At 36.8% G+C, this 17461-nt stretch overlaps 2 protein-coding genes and 1 long non-coding RNA gene across 3 annotated transcripts in view; 2 read left to right on the top strand and 1 right to left on the bottom strand.

Annotated features, from left to right (window-relative positions):
• The window catches only part of LOC109171011 (transcriptional corepressor LEUNIG), a 43251-nt gene that overhangs the window by 14136 nt on the left and 11654 nt on the right, over window positions 1-17461 (top strand). The gene's annotated exons all lie outside the window — the stretch shown is intronic.
• On the top strand, window positions 1214-15754 carry LOC109171021. Its single transcript, XR_002052520.1, has 3 exons — window positions 1214-1226; window positions 1302-1303; window positions 15666-15754. It is a non-coding gene; the product is annotated as an uncharacterized LOC109171021 (long non-coding RNA).
• LOC109171014 (putative late blight resistance protein homolog R1A-10) overlaps window positions 13474-17461 on the bottom strand; it is a 60176-nt gene continuing 56188 nt past the window's right edge. The window contains exon 5 of the mRNA XM_019320150.1: window positions 13474-13576. The gene's annotated coding sequence lies outside the window, so the exon portion shown is untranslated. The remainder of the gene's footprint in view (window positions 13577-17461) is intronic.

The raw sequence follows: 17461 nt of genomic DNA, 5'->3' as shown, positions 1-17461 counted from the left end.
GACTGTGATTAAGTCAATCTGTTGAGAAGTTCCAGATTGTATATCACTTATTCACTTGTCCCTTGTTCCTTGTTTGTGATGTTATGATACTTGATTATGGTTTCTATGATTCTTTGAATTGTGGACTGTGATTAAGTCAATCTGTTGAGAAGTTCCAGATTGTATATCACTTATTCACTTGTCCCTTGTCCCTTGTTTGTGATGTTATGATACTTGATTATGGTTTCTATGATTCTTTGAATTGTGGACTGTGATTAAGTCAATCTGTTGAGAAGTTCCAGATTGTATATCACTTGTCCCTTGTCCCTTGTGGTGGAAGCACTGACTGTTTTAACTAATAAGAGTCTGTTTAATTTGAGTGTTATAAACTTATAATGTCTCTTAAAGGCTTTAATTGGTGGAAGCCCCTTAGAAATTCAGTTAATGATGTTGATGAAATGAGCTGTTTTTATGTTATAACAGTCTCTGATTCATCTGGATATTTGAAATATATCCCTGAATCTGGATTTCTTTGTAAGTTTATGGATGTATTCCCTTAATTGTATTTGTATATTTGTAATTTTGTATTGAATAATGCCCTTTAATTAATTATGCATTCCTGTTTAATGATGACACAAAATGTGTCTGATTCTGGAATGCTTTTGAATCCTGTTGTGTGTATTAATAGTTCACCATTTTTAGATGGATAATATCAGTATGCCTGGTACTCTTGGTAGTCAACCTCCCAGCTCCTCAATTGATGGACCTTCAGGGGTGGAAGCCCAAACTGTTGAGAATCAACAGAATGAGCAACCTCCTACTGCTGTTCCAGCCAAGAAGAGGAAACAGGTTGCTTCCAGATCACCAGTGTGGGATCATTTTGAGGCAATAAAGGACACTAATAATGTGGTTGTAAAAGGCAAATGCATTTATTGTGCCAAAATTTACCACTGTGAGACAAAAAAACATGGGACTTCTTCCTTAAGAAATCACATGGTTAGCTGTTTGAAAAATCCTCACTCCAAGGAAACTAGGCAGTCCCTGTTAACATTTCAGGCTGTTACATCACTTACAGATGGTCAACCTACTGTGGGAGAAATAGGGACTTGGGTTTTTAATCAAGAGTCAATAAGGAGGGCCTTGGTTGAAATGATAATCATAGATGAATTGCCTTTTAGGTTTATGGAGGGAATAGGTTTCAGGAGGTTCATAGCTATTGCTTGCCCTAGGTTTATAGTTCCATCCAGGTGGACTATAAGTAGGGACATCCTAGTTGTCTATGATGAGGAGAGACTGAAATTGAAGCAATTTTTAAGGGGAAGCAGTCATAGGGTTAGTATCACTACAGATTCTTGGACATCCATCCAAAGAATTAACTACATGGTAGTTACTGCCCATTTCATTGATTCTGAGTGGAAGCTTCATAAGAAAATCCTTGCATTTGTCCCTGTTACTTCTCACAAAGGTGAATATCTAGCCAAAGCCCTAGAAAATTGTTTGCTTGAGTGGGGGCTTAGAGATGTGTTTTCTGTGACTGTTGATAATGCCTCATCAAATGACACTGCTATGGTTTTTCTGAAGAAAAAAATGCTGTCTTGGGGATCATCTACTGTGAGGACAAAGTATCTTCACATGAGATGTATTGCCCATATCTTAAACCTAGTAGTTCAAGATGGTCTTAAGGATTGTGATAGTTCAGTTAAGAAGGTTAGGGAGGTGGTTAGATATGTTAGAAACTCTCCTGCTAGACTCAAGAAGTTCAGGGATTTGGCTGATTGGTTGAGTATTGAACAAAGGTCTTCTTTGTGTTTAGATGTTCCAACCAGATGGAACTCTACCTATTTAATGTTGCAGTCTGCATTAACTTACCAAAAAGTGTTTGAATCTTTGGAGTCTGATTGCTCTTTTAAGTCTGATTTGGGTAATTCAATTCCTGATTTTATGGACTGGGAATCTGTTGGCAGTCTGGTTCATTTACTGAAGTGTTTTTATGACATGACCATTAGAATTTCTGGTTCTTTATATGTCACCTCAAACACTTTCTTTACTGAGATTTCTGATCTGTACTGCCTATTGAAAGGCATGGTGGAAGTTGGTGGGCCAGTTGGTGTGATGGGGAAAAATATGAAGGCAAAATTTGAGAAGTATTGGGGTGATGTGGAAAAAATGAATCTAATGATATTTTTTGCAAACATTCTAGACCCTAGAGACAAGTTAGAGTATATGCCTACTCAGTTTAATCATATGTATGGTGAGGAAAAGGGTCAAAAATTCTATGACAAAGTAGTTGCTGGTCTTGCTGAGTTATTTGATGATTATTCTACATCTGCCTCTTCTTCTGTCCCTTCTGTGCCTGTGTCTGTACAGCCTACATCTGCCTCTTCTGTTTCTGTTGGGAAGCCACAACATTTTCTGAAGTCCCAAATTAAAAAGCAAAGATTGGAGTCTGGGGTAAGAAACAAACTGAGTTGGATATGTACTTGAGTGAGGGAATAGTTGAAGAGGAAGAATCTTTTGACATACTTGGATGGTGGAAGATCAACTCTGCTAGGTTTCCAGTTCTGTCTAAGCTTGCTAGGGATGTCCTAGCCATTCCAATCTCCACTGTAGCCTCAGAATCTGCCTTCAGTACATCTGGAAGAGTATTGGATCCTTTTAGGAGTTCTTTAACTCCAAAAATTGTGGAAGCATTGGTGTGTACACAAGATTGGCTTAGAAAGCAAAATACTCCTTTATGTATTGAGGAGAATCTGGAAGAGTTGGAGAGGTTTGAAAAAGGTATGACTTTGTAGTTTGAACATTATAATCCTTTATACTTATATTTTAAATTGCTTAAATTGTTAATACTTTTCTTGTTTATTTTGCAGAGTTAAGTGGTGATGGTGGAAGTGGGAGGTCTCTTGGTTCTACACTTGCTACAATTCCTGTAATGTTATTATTTACATTACTTGATTTTATTGATTCTAACTAAATTGCAATCTAATCTCACTTGCTATTTTTTGAGCCCACTGGACATCTGTAAGTCTCAGACTCTGTAACTCTGTAAGTATGAAGGCTTGGTAACTTGTACTAAGTTGCTGCCTCATGTACCTTGGGCATTTGGTAATGTATGGACTCTTTTATTCTGTCTGTTCACTTTAAGTTGGCAAGTTTGGCAATGATGAAGCTTCCACCTTCAATCTGAAAAGGAAAGGATTAAGTTGGTCAGTTGCTCTATACTTAAGGTATATTGAAGCAATAGGCCCTTAATCCAAATGATATGTAAAATATGCTTACTGAGCCAATATTTATATAATCCCTTCTCTGTTTTTCATTTTCTAATGCTTGCTCAGTTGCTTTACTTGTTTACTTGCTTGTGTACTAATTATCTACACTAACTTGCCACAATTCACAGGAAGAAGAATAACTACTCTAATTGTCTGAATTCTAAAAGTCTAGGAGTTGCTGAATGCTGAGTTGCTGATTTTGGGTGAATTTGTTTTTGTGGGGCTTCAGTTTAAAGTTTAAACAGTTATGTAAATTTGTATGTAGTAAATAGTATACAAGCTAGTATGTATGTACTTTTGTAGTTTTTTTGGAGTCTTAGTCTCTTAGACTCTTAGCCACTTAAGAGTTAAGACTCTTAATGTTAGTTAATAGACTACTTAGTAATACTAATTACTAACTTAGTAACTTAGTATTACTGGTATTAGTCTATTACACTATCATTCTATTAATTATTTACTTATTTATTCAGTATTATTCAGTATTTCAAACTTTCAGTTATTTATTATTTTGCTTTTGATTTTAATTTATGAATTTTTTATTTGATTTCAACAATTGTTAATATCCGAAATAATTTCGGATATCCGACCGACCCGACCAAACCCGAACTAGGATATAACCGACCGGATAAGTCAACATTTTTAAACGGATAGGGTAGTCAAAATACAAAACCGAAATCCGATCGGATGCACCTCTCTCTCACCCGATCCGTCCGAACCGTCCGAATGCACACTCCTAATGGTAGCATACCTTGCTGGTAGAGCTATTAAAGGAGGTTCAACCTGTTGGATTAGGCATGTTTAACCCAATTTTTAGGTGGGTTAGGTCAATTGTTATGCCGTGGAACCGTGTCCACCTTGCAGTATGTTTATAATTACTGAATTCTATGTTCATAATTATAAAACTCTATGTTCATAATTTTTGAACTTCATATCCACAATTATTGAACTATATGTTCATAATTACTAAACTCTATGTTCATAATTTTTGTACTTCATATTCACAATTATTGAACTCTATATTCACAATTACATAACTCTATGTTTCATAATTATAGAATTCTATGTTCATAATTCTTGAATTTATATTCACAATTATGACTATTTTGGAACCGTGTCTACGTTGCAATGTGGACACGGCTCCACAACATAATTTGCCGAGTTAGGTTGGAGAAATTTTTAATGGGCAAATTCTATTGTGGACCATGGATCAAGTTGAAAAACGACGTCGTTTGAAGTGTTTTCATTAAAAATATAATGGTAGATGACAAATTCTGTTATGGTCCATTTAGCAACCTCTCTCATCATTTAGTTTAATTTTATACGTACATACAATAATTTCATTATAGCAACACTAAAATACTATTTTAATTCAATTACAATTATATTTGATAATATACATTCAATGTATGACAATTATATTGGTTCATTATAGCAATACTCAATATCATTCAATTTTTTGGTGAAACCACATACACAGTTGTTCAGGTATTACAACCACATGACAAAATATTGTCTCTATTTTTTGAATAAATATTAGCAAGGAATGAAACATTGCGTATAGAATAACAATATTATCACCTTAATGAAGCTTTAGGTTTGCAACAATGCCATTGTAAAGAGAATAAAATTGCCATAAAATAATAATATTATCACTTTAATGAAAATTTGGACTTGCAGCAATGGCGTCGAAAAGAGAAGAAAACAACTGCTATGAAGATTAGAGACGTAACAATGGCGTGCTGGAGAGGTAACGAAGTCAAACGTTTGCTTTTAATATATATATATATATATATATATATATATATATATATATATATAGAGAGAGAGAGAGAGAGAGAGAGGGAGGGAGAGGGAGGGGTTAAGTTCACATGAGGACAATAATATATAGAGGATTGTGAGGATAAATAATGAGCACACAATAAATTAGTATCATGCATACAATAATGGCACACTAGGCATACATTTAAACATCAAAATTTGAACCTAGACTATTAATTAAAACACCAAATTGTGTTGTGGCGCGCGGCGCTCCCGGAGTGTCCCATTTATTCTTCGCCAATGACAACCTCCTCTTCTTCAAAGCAACATCTTCTGAGGCTATGATTGTAAAAGGATGCCTTTCGACTTATGAGGCAATGTCCGGCCAAGCGGTGAATTTTGGTAAGTCTTGTGCCCTTTTTAGTCCCAATACGCCCACTGATCATAGGACTGCTGTTACTACTGCCTTTAATGTCATGGTTGTGGATAATCTTGGCAAGTATTTAGGCTTGCCATTAGGGATTGGCCGAAACAGGAAGGAGGTGTTTGCTTATCTGGAGACAAAACTACGAAATCGCCTAGCTGGATGGCATAAGAAGGCTTTGTCTCGGGCCGGAAAAGAAGTTCTGATCAAGAGTATCGTCCAAGCCTTACCGACATACACTATGAGTATCTATTATTTGCCACTCACTTTCTGCGAACATATTGAGCGTATTATGAACCAGTATTGGTGGGGAACAAGGGGAAATGAAGGTGGCGGAATTCGTTGGATGGCATGGCGACGAATGTGTTCTTCCAAAACCGATGGAGGGTTGGGCTTTAAACAGCTGAATAAGTTCAATCTAGCGTTGCTGGCTAAATAAGGGTGGCGCTTAATAACGTCTCCAGAATCTTTAGCAGCCCGGATCTTTAAAGCTCGCTATTACCCTCGATCGGAATTCTTGGACGCTGAAATTGGAGCCAATCCTAGCTACGTTTGGCGCTCAATTTTAGCTGGCAAGGATATTCTTTCGACTGGCTGTATTAAATGTATTGGAAATGGTGAAAATACCTTGGTGTGGAAGCATCCTTGGTTGCCTGATGAAGACCCTTATGTACGCTCCCCATGCCTTAATCAGAACCATGGTATGACAGTAAGTGAGCTTATTGATCCTATATCTAAGGACTGGGATATGGTGAAGCTGGCAGCATGCTTGGATGACCGGGATTTTGGTTTAATCCGTAAAATCCCAGTGGCTCATAGCTTCAGAGATACTTGGAGTTGGCGTAATGACATTAAAGGCCAGTATCAAGTGAAACATGGCTACAGGTTGATGAGTTGATCTCTTCTGTTACTAATGATCAGCACATAAACTTTGCCTGGAAAGACCTGTGGAGGCTCAAAATTCCACCTAATGTGCTAAATTTTCTGTGGAGATGCTTACATGGTGTTCTGCCAACAATGACAGCCTTAGCTTCGAGGCGAATAGACGTTGATACGACTTGCCATCTTTGTAAGCAGCAGCTGGAGACCATATGCCATTTATTTATTTATTGAGTGTACACATGTTCAATCTTTGTGGGATGATACGTCATATTTGCAGTTAGGAATGGGCGAAGATTTTGTATCATGGTTCTCGAAATGGTTGGCTGTAGCTGATGGAAACATTGTGAAGAAATGTGTGGCAGTGTGCTGGACAATCTGGAGCATCGTAATGCTTTAATATGGAACAATAAAGCTAGAATGGCAGCTCTTTACGATTAAGCATGAAATCACAAATTTGTTATTAGAATGGGATGATGGCCATATGCATGCTGCTAACATGTCTCTAACATCACATGCTCAAGCTTATCAACCGCAAGTCCCACCAGGTACTATACGGTTGGTATCTACGTAGATGCGGCAGTTTTCCCAGATATAGAGGATGGTTTTTATTTTGGTGCTTTCATGATGAATAGCAATGGTGATTATGTGGCTGCAAGGAATGGTCCCATTCGTTGTATGCGGGATGTCTTTTTTGGCTGAAGCTATGGCTGTGAAGGAAGCACTATCGTGGGTCAAGGACATGGGTGATACGAAGTTGGCCATTTATTCTGACTGCCAACTATTATGTAAGTGGTTTACTGGCGTAGCACAAGATCTTTCCTATGCAGGCTGCGTTTTAAATGAGTGCAGATCACTTCAACGACACTTTGAATCAGTGTCTATTCAGTTTATTCCGAGATCAGTGAATAAGTTCGCTCATGCTTTAGCAAGAGTTACTCGTTCCCAACCTGGTCCTCTATGTTGGTTAAATTTGATTCCTTCTTGTATTGAGCATATGTTTTAATAAAATCTTCTATATTCCTTTCAAAAAAATAAATTAATAAACCTATATGCACACAACATACAAACTATGGCACACGACTATATTAGGCCATGCACACGACATACAGACTAATAGCACACGACTACATCTGTCCTCACAGTCCTCTATAATATAGTTGTCCTCATCAGGGACGGAGCCTGCAGGATTTCTAGTGAAGGGGGGTGGGTGGGGGGGGGGGGGAGCGAAGAAGCAAAGGTATGTTAACTTCAATACGAGACCTTGTACTTGACACTTCGCGACTACTTTGACTAGATGAATCCCCAAAAGTTGATTTTCTTTTTGAAAATTTTTCCATAACTGAATCAATAAAATACAATTAGGAAAATTAGGGAAAAAATAAAATTAGGAAAAGTCTAAAACCATTTCACTGCCTCCACTAAACTGTAAACTGATAAACACATGACCTGTTCACTGCCTCACAATTCACAAAATTAGGAAAAGTCTAAAACCATGTATTCAAAACTAATAGAAATTCATCATAATTCATAAATCAAATAATCAATTGAATTATATATTCAAAAATCAAAACTAATAGAAATTCTACCCATTCACTGCCTCACTAGTCACTAAACTCACGGCCGGCAACTCACAATTCACATTCATAATCATAATTGATAATTCATAACTTGATGAAAAAATTCATGTATTCTGTATTCTGTATTCTGTATTCAAGTATTCAACAAAGCACATACATTAAATTGATCAAAATAAAATTAGAGTAATTTGGGAAATTAGAGAAATTAGGGCAAAAATAAGAATATGACTACTGAGAGGAGACGACTCAGACGAGACTCACGAGAGGGCTGAGGCGTTGTTGCCGGACGCGGGACGCCGGTGTTCTTACTGACCGGTAAGTCGGAGATTTCGGAGAAGCGAGAGAAGCGAGACGACGAGAGCCAGAGAAGCAGAGCTTGCGATCTAGTCTGCTACGTATTACAGTATTAGGTAAAATAAGAAAAAAAATTATATATATAATACAGTCCCAAAACGATGTCGTTTTGGGGCTGTATAATTTTTGGCAGGGGGCAGCTCCGTCCCTAGTCCTCATTTGAACTCAACTCTCTCTCTCTCTCTCTCTCTCTCTCTCTCTCCCTCTCTCTCTCTCTGTATATATATATATATATATATATATATATATATATATATATATATATATATATATATTGATTGCGGTAATTTGGGGCAAACAAATAATACCCGGAGTATTCGGGTTTTCGAACCACAAGGAGATGGAGTACTAAGCACTAGCTACTAAGTTACTCATATGAAACTAGTCCGAACGAAACTTGAAGATTGGGTAATTGCAGAAAATAACAAGCAGAATAAAATAAATAACAAGGTTTTGTAAACAATAGAGCAAAACAGGATTCTTGGGATCATAATGTTTAATCACCTAGTGCCAATTATCGTTTGTAATATTTGGTTTGGAATTAAGATTTGTGTGAGAATGCAAGGTGGAATCGAATTACTCCCGTAATCTCTAAGCTTAGGTATATTCCTCCCAATTCCTGGGGTCAAAGCTCGATACTCTTGTGCCACAACAACCATCTCTCGTTCCCCATATTTCTTTTTCTTAGATAGAGTCTCTCTCAAAAAATTTCCATAAGAGGGAACTTGTGAAAGCAATCAAGTAAGGGAACTGAAACTTTTAAACCCTCAACAACCTCGAAAAACTTTTTCCACTTACTTTCTTTTGTTGTCTCTAATTTTTGAGGAAAAGGCAATGGTGGTGCATACCTTCTCACAGGCTTCTCTACTTCCTTTTGAACTGGTAGATTGTCTTGCACAACAACTGGCTCATCTTCCACACCATCAAGTATTTCTTCAATCTTCTCCTCAACTGTCTTTTTAGGAATTGATGCTTTAATCGAAAAAGGTGGCTCCTCAAGTACCTTGCCACTCCTTATAACAATTGCATTTACATGCTCCCTTGGATTTTCAGGCATAGCTGGAAACTTCCCTGTGACTTTAGTACTTGATGTAGAAGGTTGGTTTGCTAACTGACTTTCAAACATATTTTGGCGAGCATTCATCTGATCCATCCTCTCTGTAAGCTCTAACTGACCTTTAACCAATTTTTCCAACAATACTTCCATATTCGACGGGGCCGGTGCTTCCACATTAGGCTTAGATTGATTTACTGGAGTTTGATATCCTTGGTTTTGCCTGAACTGTTGTGGAGGACCCCCTCTAAAATTTTGCTGTCCCTGAAATCCTGGTGGTTGAATTCTACCACTCAAGTGTTGGGGATTAGCTGCCCCAACTGGATTACTCCAAGAGAAACCAGGATGGTTCCTTGGTGCATTTGGATTGTAGGTTCCTTGTTGTTGGAATACCGGTTGTATACTACCATACCCTATCACATCAACTTGTTCCATTGTGGCTTGAGAATCAACATTGAGACACACCTCTGAATTGTGCTCTCCTCCACAAAGCTCACACATCATTATAGGTCTTGGAGGAGTAGAAGATGTAGAAACATTACTTGGAGTTTGATTCTTGATAGCAATATGAGCCAACTGTTGAACTAAAGTGGCCACATTATCAAACTTAGCTGATAGAACTGATATTTGATCAACATCATTCGCACCTCTCACCAATTTTTGGGAAGATCTCTCTGAGTACCAAGTTGTTCCATTCATTGCAACCCTTTCCAATAGTTCTTCGGCGTGATCTGGCTCCAGAACTGTGAATGATCCCCCCGATGAAGCATCAACTAGGATTTTTGAATTATCCAATAATCCTTCATAGAAAGCCATCATTAAGTCCCAACTCTGAATACCATGATGTGGGCATTGTCTCTTCATCTCCTTGAATCTTTCCCATGACTCTGCCAAAGACTCACCACCCATTTGTCTGAAATTCTGAATCGCTCTCCTCATTTTCTGAGTCTTGGATATGGGATAAAACCTCTTAAGAAACTCTCTATGCAACTGATCCCAAGTTTCAAAATAGTTCACCGGATAAGAGGCAAGCCAGCTGTCAGCTTTACCCCTTACAGTGAATGGAAAAAGGCGAAGCTTGATAGCATCACTCGAGGCTCCATTAATTTTGAAGGTACTACAAATTCTCATAAATTTTGTAATGTGAGCATTAGGGTCTTCTGTTGGTGACCCACCAAAAGGGTCTGTAGCAGCCATCTGAATAATAGCCGGTTTGATTTCGAAATTATTAGCTTCAACCCCTGGCACATTGATACTTCTATTATCCCCTAGTTCTGGAGCAATGTAGTCTGCCATGGGTCTCCCAGCGCGTAGTGGTTGATTTGCTCCCCCTTCATTGAGGGCTAGATTGTTTTGATTCCCATCTTGCGCCATCCTAATCTGTTTTCTTAAGAACTTAGCCTGCTTTTCGATCTCCGGGTTAAAAGGTTCTAATCCTTCGTTTCCTGAAGAGCGAGTTCGCATACAACACCAAGCCCACTGATAACAAAAACACAGCTCAACACAAGAAACTCGTTATCGATTAGCGAAAATAAAAATAAAAGAAAATAGACTAGACTCCTAAAGTAAGACTTTCACTAATGTCAGTACGTAACGCCACCTCCCCGGCAACTGCGCCAATTTGATTGCGGTAATTTGGACAAGCAAATAATACCGGGAGTATTGGGTTGTCGAACCACAGGGAGATGGGGTACTAAGCATTAGCTACTAAGTTACTCATATGAAACTAGTCCGAACGAAACTTGAAAATTGGGTAATTGCAGAAAATAACAAGCAGAATAAAATAAATAACAAGGTTTTGTAAACAATAGAGCAAAACAGGATTCTTGGGATCACAATGTTTAATCACCTAGTGCCCTTTCTTAAAAAAAGTGATAAAATTCAGAATTGACCTCCCTGTCATTAAATCCAATTGCATCTGTAGAAGGGAAGGTACAATTAACGTTTGTAATATTTAGTTTGGAATTAAGACTTGTATGGGAATGCAAAGTGGAACAGAATTACTCCCGTGATTTCTATCCCTAGTGAATTTTCACTCCCGTGGCTTAAACACCCGATAAGATCGAAGATTAGCATTCAATTATTTCTAATTACTACCATCTCCTGATGCGCAACAATCTAGAATAAGATTCCCCCAATAAATTACCCTTTCCCAAGGTCCAACCATTAGGTGCAATCATGTATGCCCTAATTTATGCCCCAACTCCCGTTGGTGACACAAACATGGCTATGAAGCTAGTAATTTAGGCCTTTAATTACCAACAACAACAGATTAAAACAAGATTGCAATACGAACCATAAAACCAAACATAAATATATTAAGAAATTAACGAACTAGGCACATAGGTTCATAAACAAATTCACCCAAAAATCCCTAAGGGTTTTAGCCACTCATGGCCATAATAACAATCGATACAACGTTTAAAGATAAACAAATAACAAAGGGAATAAGAGAAAGAGTGAAAGAGTTCTCCTGAATCTTTCTAGCCAGTTTTCTATTCCAAAGCTAGTTGTAAATCTTCAAATTGGTCCTCTTTGTGCTTTGCTCTTGATTGTCTTCCAAACACCAAAATCTGGTAAAAGAAGAGCCTCTAGGGTTGGTGGAAGATGATCCTTTTATAGCAGCAACCCAATGGAATTATTTTAGGAAGATTCAAAATTTCAGCAGTCCGCGATCTCGACGCAAGGAGTCTCTAATCTGAGCGACTCTTATAGCTACTGGAAATTCTCGACGCGTCGAGAGGCTGGCTTGACGCGTCAAGGCTTTAATACTTCGACAGCTTCCTCTTTTGATCATCTCGTGCTTGAAATTCTCCCCTTGCTTTTACACTTAGCCTGTAATGGTGAAATAACACTACCAAACACCGTAAGACGTTCAAAACAAGTGTAAAACATATTCTAACGAGAAAGCAAGGAAAACAAGTATTAAATAGGCACGAATAGGTAACTTTGTTACTGAGATGAATCAAAATAGCTATAAAAATATGCACAGATGTGATAACATCATATATATATATATATATATATATATATATATATATATATATATATATATATATATATATATTGCATTGCGAGCTGCCATTACTTGATTGGTTTACCGAGCGTCATTTTGGATCATATATGATCCACACAACTGTGTGAATCATGGTCCACTATATAACTATTGATTTCTAATGTGATTTGGTCAATTCCAACCAGTTTAGCCCATTATGCCTTTATGGCTAACCATAAGAGCAATAGTTATGCTGTGCAACCGAATGCACCATGCATGGTGCATACGATGTAAAACGACGTCGTTTTGACTAAAAACGCGCGTTTCACTTAAAAAAAAATTCAGGTTCGATTCTCGGCAATAGCATTATTGTGGATATATAGTTATGAATTTCTGGATATATAGTTATGAATTTATGGATATTTAGTTCAATCATTGTGGATATTTAGTTCATTCATTGTGGATATTTAGTTCATTCATTGTGGATATTTACTTCATTCATTCACTGTGGATATATAGTTATGAATTTATGGATATATAGTTATGAATTTCTGGATATTTTGTTCATTCATTGTGGATATTTTGTTCAATAATTGTGGATATTTAGTTCATTCATTGTGGATATTTAGTTCATTCATTGTGGATTTTTTACTTCATTCATTCACTATGGATATAGAGTTATGAATTTATGGATATATAGTTATGAATTTATGGATATATAAAAATGTTATTGTCGAGAATCGAACCTGATTTCTTTTTTAAATGGGACGCATTTTTTTTTTTTTATATAAAACCAAAACGACGTCGTTTTTGCATTTCCTACAATTGGAAGTTCATAATTTCCTACAATTGGAAGTTCATAATTTCCGCAACACACTACAAACATCGTAAGACACATAATAAGAATTCCGATGAAACTTCACAATACAACATTATCATACATTTCAATGAACCACTCTTTTGATACAATAATAGTTCAACCAACCAACCAACATTATGGAAGATGAACTCCAACAACTCAATGAAATATCATTGTGATAACAGACAAACAAACCCAATCAACCATTGTTTGGCCATAGTAAGTTCAGAACTAACATCTCAACCAAATACCAAATCATATTTAACACCAACACTTCAATGAATCTCACAATCCAGTAATAGAAGACTATCACTTATTTGCTAAAATTCTTTGCAAATTCCCAAAATAAAATGTCTAAATGAGATGGTAGCTAGGTTTTGATGTTCCATTGGTAATTTGGTATGCATACCTTGGTTAAACCAGATTTCCTCAATCACAAAATTATCAAATTGCATTCTCATCACTTTTTTATTTTATTTTATTTTTTTTTTGGAGCTTTCATTGGTTGGCAGCTCAATCTAGTAAAAAAATAAAATTAAAAACTAGAACAATTAAGGAAAAATAGGAGAAAGTATATGAACAGATACTACAATGTAATAGAGCTAGTAGCATTCAAAAAAAAAAAAAGGAAAAATAGGAGAGGAAGGAGGGATTAAAAAAAAATTGATTAATAGAACCAAAAGACTCATAAACTATTTATCAAAATTCATAATTCATATATGGGAATTAGAGAGAGACCTTAGTTACATCACGAACAACAAGTCCTTCATATCCCAAGTTTCGCTGCGCTTGTTGGATCTCCTTTGTTGAAGTCACAAGAGAAGAACAACAGTTGTCTAACTCAATTAATCGCAATGTACAAACCTCCTCAAAATCATTTGGAACTTTTTTCAAGTCCCAACAATATCTTAGAACTAGACGTTCCAAAATTGGGAAATGGTTTGCATTTGCCTTCCAATGTTCAAGATCAGAGCGCTCAATAAAGAAGAACCTTAGTTGTAGAAACCCCCCTTCTCTTGGTTTCCACTCTGGGCCACAAAAGGCAAAATCCTTCAATTTGAGTAATTCAAGGCCAATAATTTCCATATCTTCCTATGAAAGATACGTGTTACTAAGGGTCAATTGCTTGAGGTTTGATGGAAAACAATTTGGGAGATTAATCCACTCCACCCTTCCCGTTTTAACCTTTAACTTCTCAAGTTGATGTAACTGAGCAAGGCTGTCAAGAGCATTAGGCAATACTTCACCTTGAATGTAGATCCCCAATTCCTTCAGGTTTGGAACTTTTGTAAAGTCTATTGTTCTTGAGTCCTGGCCGGTAACTTTGAACCATGAAAGAGTTTGTAAGTTTTCTTGAACAAAGTTTGGGAGATAATATGAAGATCCCTTGTCAAAGCGCACATGCCTTAACCATGGCAAATCCAAAACATTACATGGCAGTAGCAATTGATACTCTTTTGTCCACGCGGAGAGAATGAGAGTTTGCAAATTTTGGAGCTTAAACAATTGAGAGTTACAAACAGAACCTATATTTCTTAAAGCTAAATATCCTAAATAAACCAAATTTACAATCTCGCTAGGAATGCCGTACCAATATTTTATTAATAATAAGTCCAACACTCTTAACAACTTCAAAGATGATGTGATTGTCGACCAACACTTTGCAAGATATAAAGTTTTATCAAAGTAGAAAAGGGAACTGATTTTATGTGAAGATTTAGTAAAATAGCTTCTAGGGGAAGCATATAGACAACTTACGCAACGACTCCCTTTGAGAAACTCATTGTGTTCCATCCCAATAAACGTCATAATATCATCCTCCATTGCTTTTCTATAGCAAAATACATGTAAAAAATCATGAAGCATACATGATTTGATTTTTCTATCCAAACTCCTCTTTTGAACTTGAACTAGCCTTCTACCGATAAGATCACACAAATAATCATTAGCTATCTCTTCTAAACTCTTGTTCTTGTTCATTTCCGGATTTACAAATCCTTCATCCACCCATAACTTTATCAATTTTTTCACATGAATTTCGGTATTCTTATGGAAAACTCCGAAATAAAGAAAACAAAGTTTTAGGTGAGTAGGCAAATAGTTGTAGCAAACTTCAAGTATGCAATCCAACAATATCTCAATACGATTCTTGTTTGATGAAATGGTGAACAGAATATCCTCCCACTGGCTTGGTGAGTTGTTGAGTGTGGCCAGAAGTCCACCAATCAAAACAATTACTAGTGGTTTTCCCTCACATTCCTCAACAATGCATCTCCCTATTTTCTCAAATTCAGGGGATAGACTACTACATAATTTTCCATTAGACGTTGCAGTTTTGCTTAATAATTTCCAGCTTTCTTCTGGATTCAGACCACGTGTTTCGAAAATCCACATACCTGAACTGCTAGCAAATTCAGCCAGTTTCATATATCGAGTAGTTGTCAAAACTCGGCTTCCATTTCTATCATCTGGAAAAGATGTACTCTTGATTTCATCCCATGCCGTTGTGGAGAAAAGGTCATCAATGACAACGAAATACCTTTGGCCCATCAGAAGTTTGCGGAGTTGCTCTGCTAGCTGCTCATCATCTTTTTTGGAGATTTCTTCTTTGCTCAATGACACAATACAACTAAGAATATCAATGAGTTGATTTCTCTTACTTTGTAATTGACCTTGAACCGTCCACGCTAGAATGTCAAAGTGAGACACAATTGAATGATCTTCGTAAACTTTTTTGGCCAAAGTAGTCTTTCCAGTGCCTATCATTCCCAGAATTGAAAGGACTTGTAGTTGAGTGGACGAAGAAGTTAGAATGAGCATGCCTTTTATTTTCTCAACATCACCTTCCATTCCTAGCATTGTATTCTCTGAATCAAGCTCTAAATCATAGTTGGAGGAGGAGGAGGAGACACCATCCCTGACGTTCTCTAGCTGTAAACAAGGTGGTGTTGATGAAGAAGAAGAAGAAGACACCATACCTGCTGTATGTCTGGTTTGCAGATCTCTGATGCGCACCTCAACACACACAATATCCTTCACTACTTTTTGCAAGCTCCGATGAAGATCTTCACAAGCTGCAGCCATTACTGCTACTTCGAACTCTCCCTCGCCCTGCAGCTGGTTAGCCGCCAAGTAAACTTCACCCAATTTGGATTCGATTTCATCTTCTGCTTGTATTGCAACATCTCTAATTTCTTTGTCCAGCCTTTTCACTGCCTCATTGCGATCGGGATCAGAGGTAATTATGGGATTACGTTTGTGAAGATAGGCCAGCAGGAAATGGAGCTTGTCCTTTAAGGTGGATAGGATGAATTGAGCATCATCTATCTCAGGAAGAATCAAACAAGGATTGTTTTTATGAAGAAGAAGAAGAAGCTGTAGTTGATCTACTATTCCTAGTAGACTACTTACAACAACACAATCCATTGCTCAATTCAATTGCTTTTTCTCTTCGATCTTCTTTTTCTCAACTACCGATGGATCTTTGGAGAATTTCGAATTGGCTATAGTATATTTGGTTGGTGTTATTGTTCAAACAATAATTAAAACAAGAGATAAGGTTTCAGAATCTTCCAGGAGGACCTGATTTTTTTTTATCTCCAGTGGTCCCCACCAAAGATGAAAAGGCTTTTTCTTTTTTTTTTCCTAATGTGGTTGCTCTATTTAACATACCCATTGCATTTCGCCATTTCAAACTAAACCTGCCCTTGATTTCGAACTCTGCATCTCTCTCTACATACTAGCTCACTACAATTCTCTACTGGGAATAGTGGATCAACACCTTTCGCATCCCAACCCATCTTTCAACAATATTCTTCATGATGATGAAGGGACTAAATCGACTAAAAATAATTGTTTTCAGGGAACAAATCGATGAATAAGCAATTGAGGGACTACATTGACAGTTCGCTAATAATTGAGGGACCAAATCGTTGATTGACTCATAATTAAATCCATAATCTTTAATGGAGCATTTTAATAATCTTTTCTGAATGATCACTCCCACTGATTAAAATATTTTTCAGCGAAACTTAATAAAATGAATATACATACTCATAATTGATTTGACCAACTAATAAATGAAGATATAATTCCTCACCATTAGTTGGGCATACTAAATAATCTATTTTGTTCCAATTAAAGTCCAACTTAAATAATGAAGATATAATTCCCCACCATAGTTGGACATACTAAAAAAAAAAACAAATACACCTTTCAAAACCAAGTTAGAATTTGGCTCAAAAGATACACTTTATTATTAATGGAATCCAAAAGAGGTATGTCAAATCACGTAACTTACTACAGTTAGTCCG

The sequence above is a fragment of the Ipomoea nil genome, unplaced genomic scaffold (genome assembly GCF_001879475.1).
Source record: "Ipomoea nil cultivar Tokyo-kokei standard unplaced genomic scaffold, Asagao_1.1 scaffold3384, whole genome shotgun sequence".
NCBI lineage: Eukaryota > Viridiplantae > Streptophyta > Magnoliopsida > Solanales > Convolvulaceae > Ipomoea > Ipomoea nil.
Note: the sequence above shows the minus strand (reverse complement) of the source record. Positions and strands in the feature narration are given on the sequence as shown.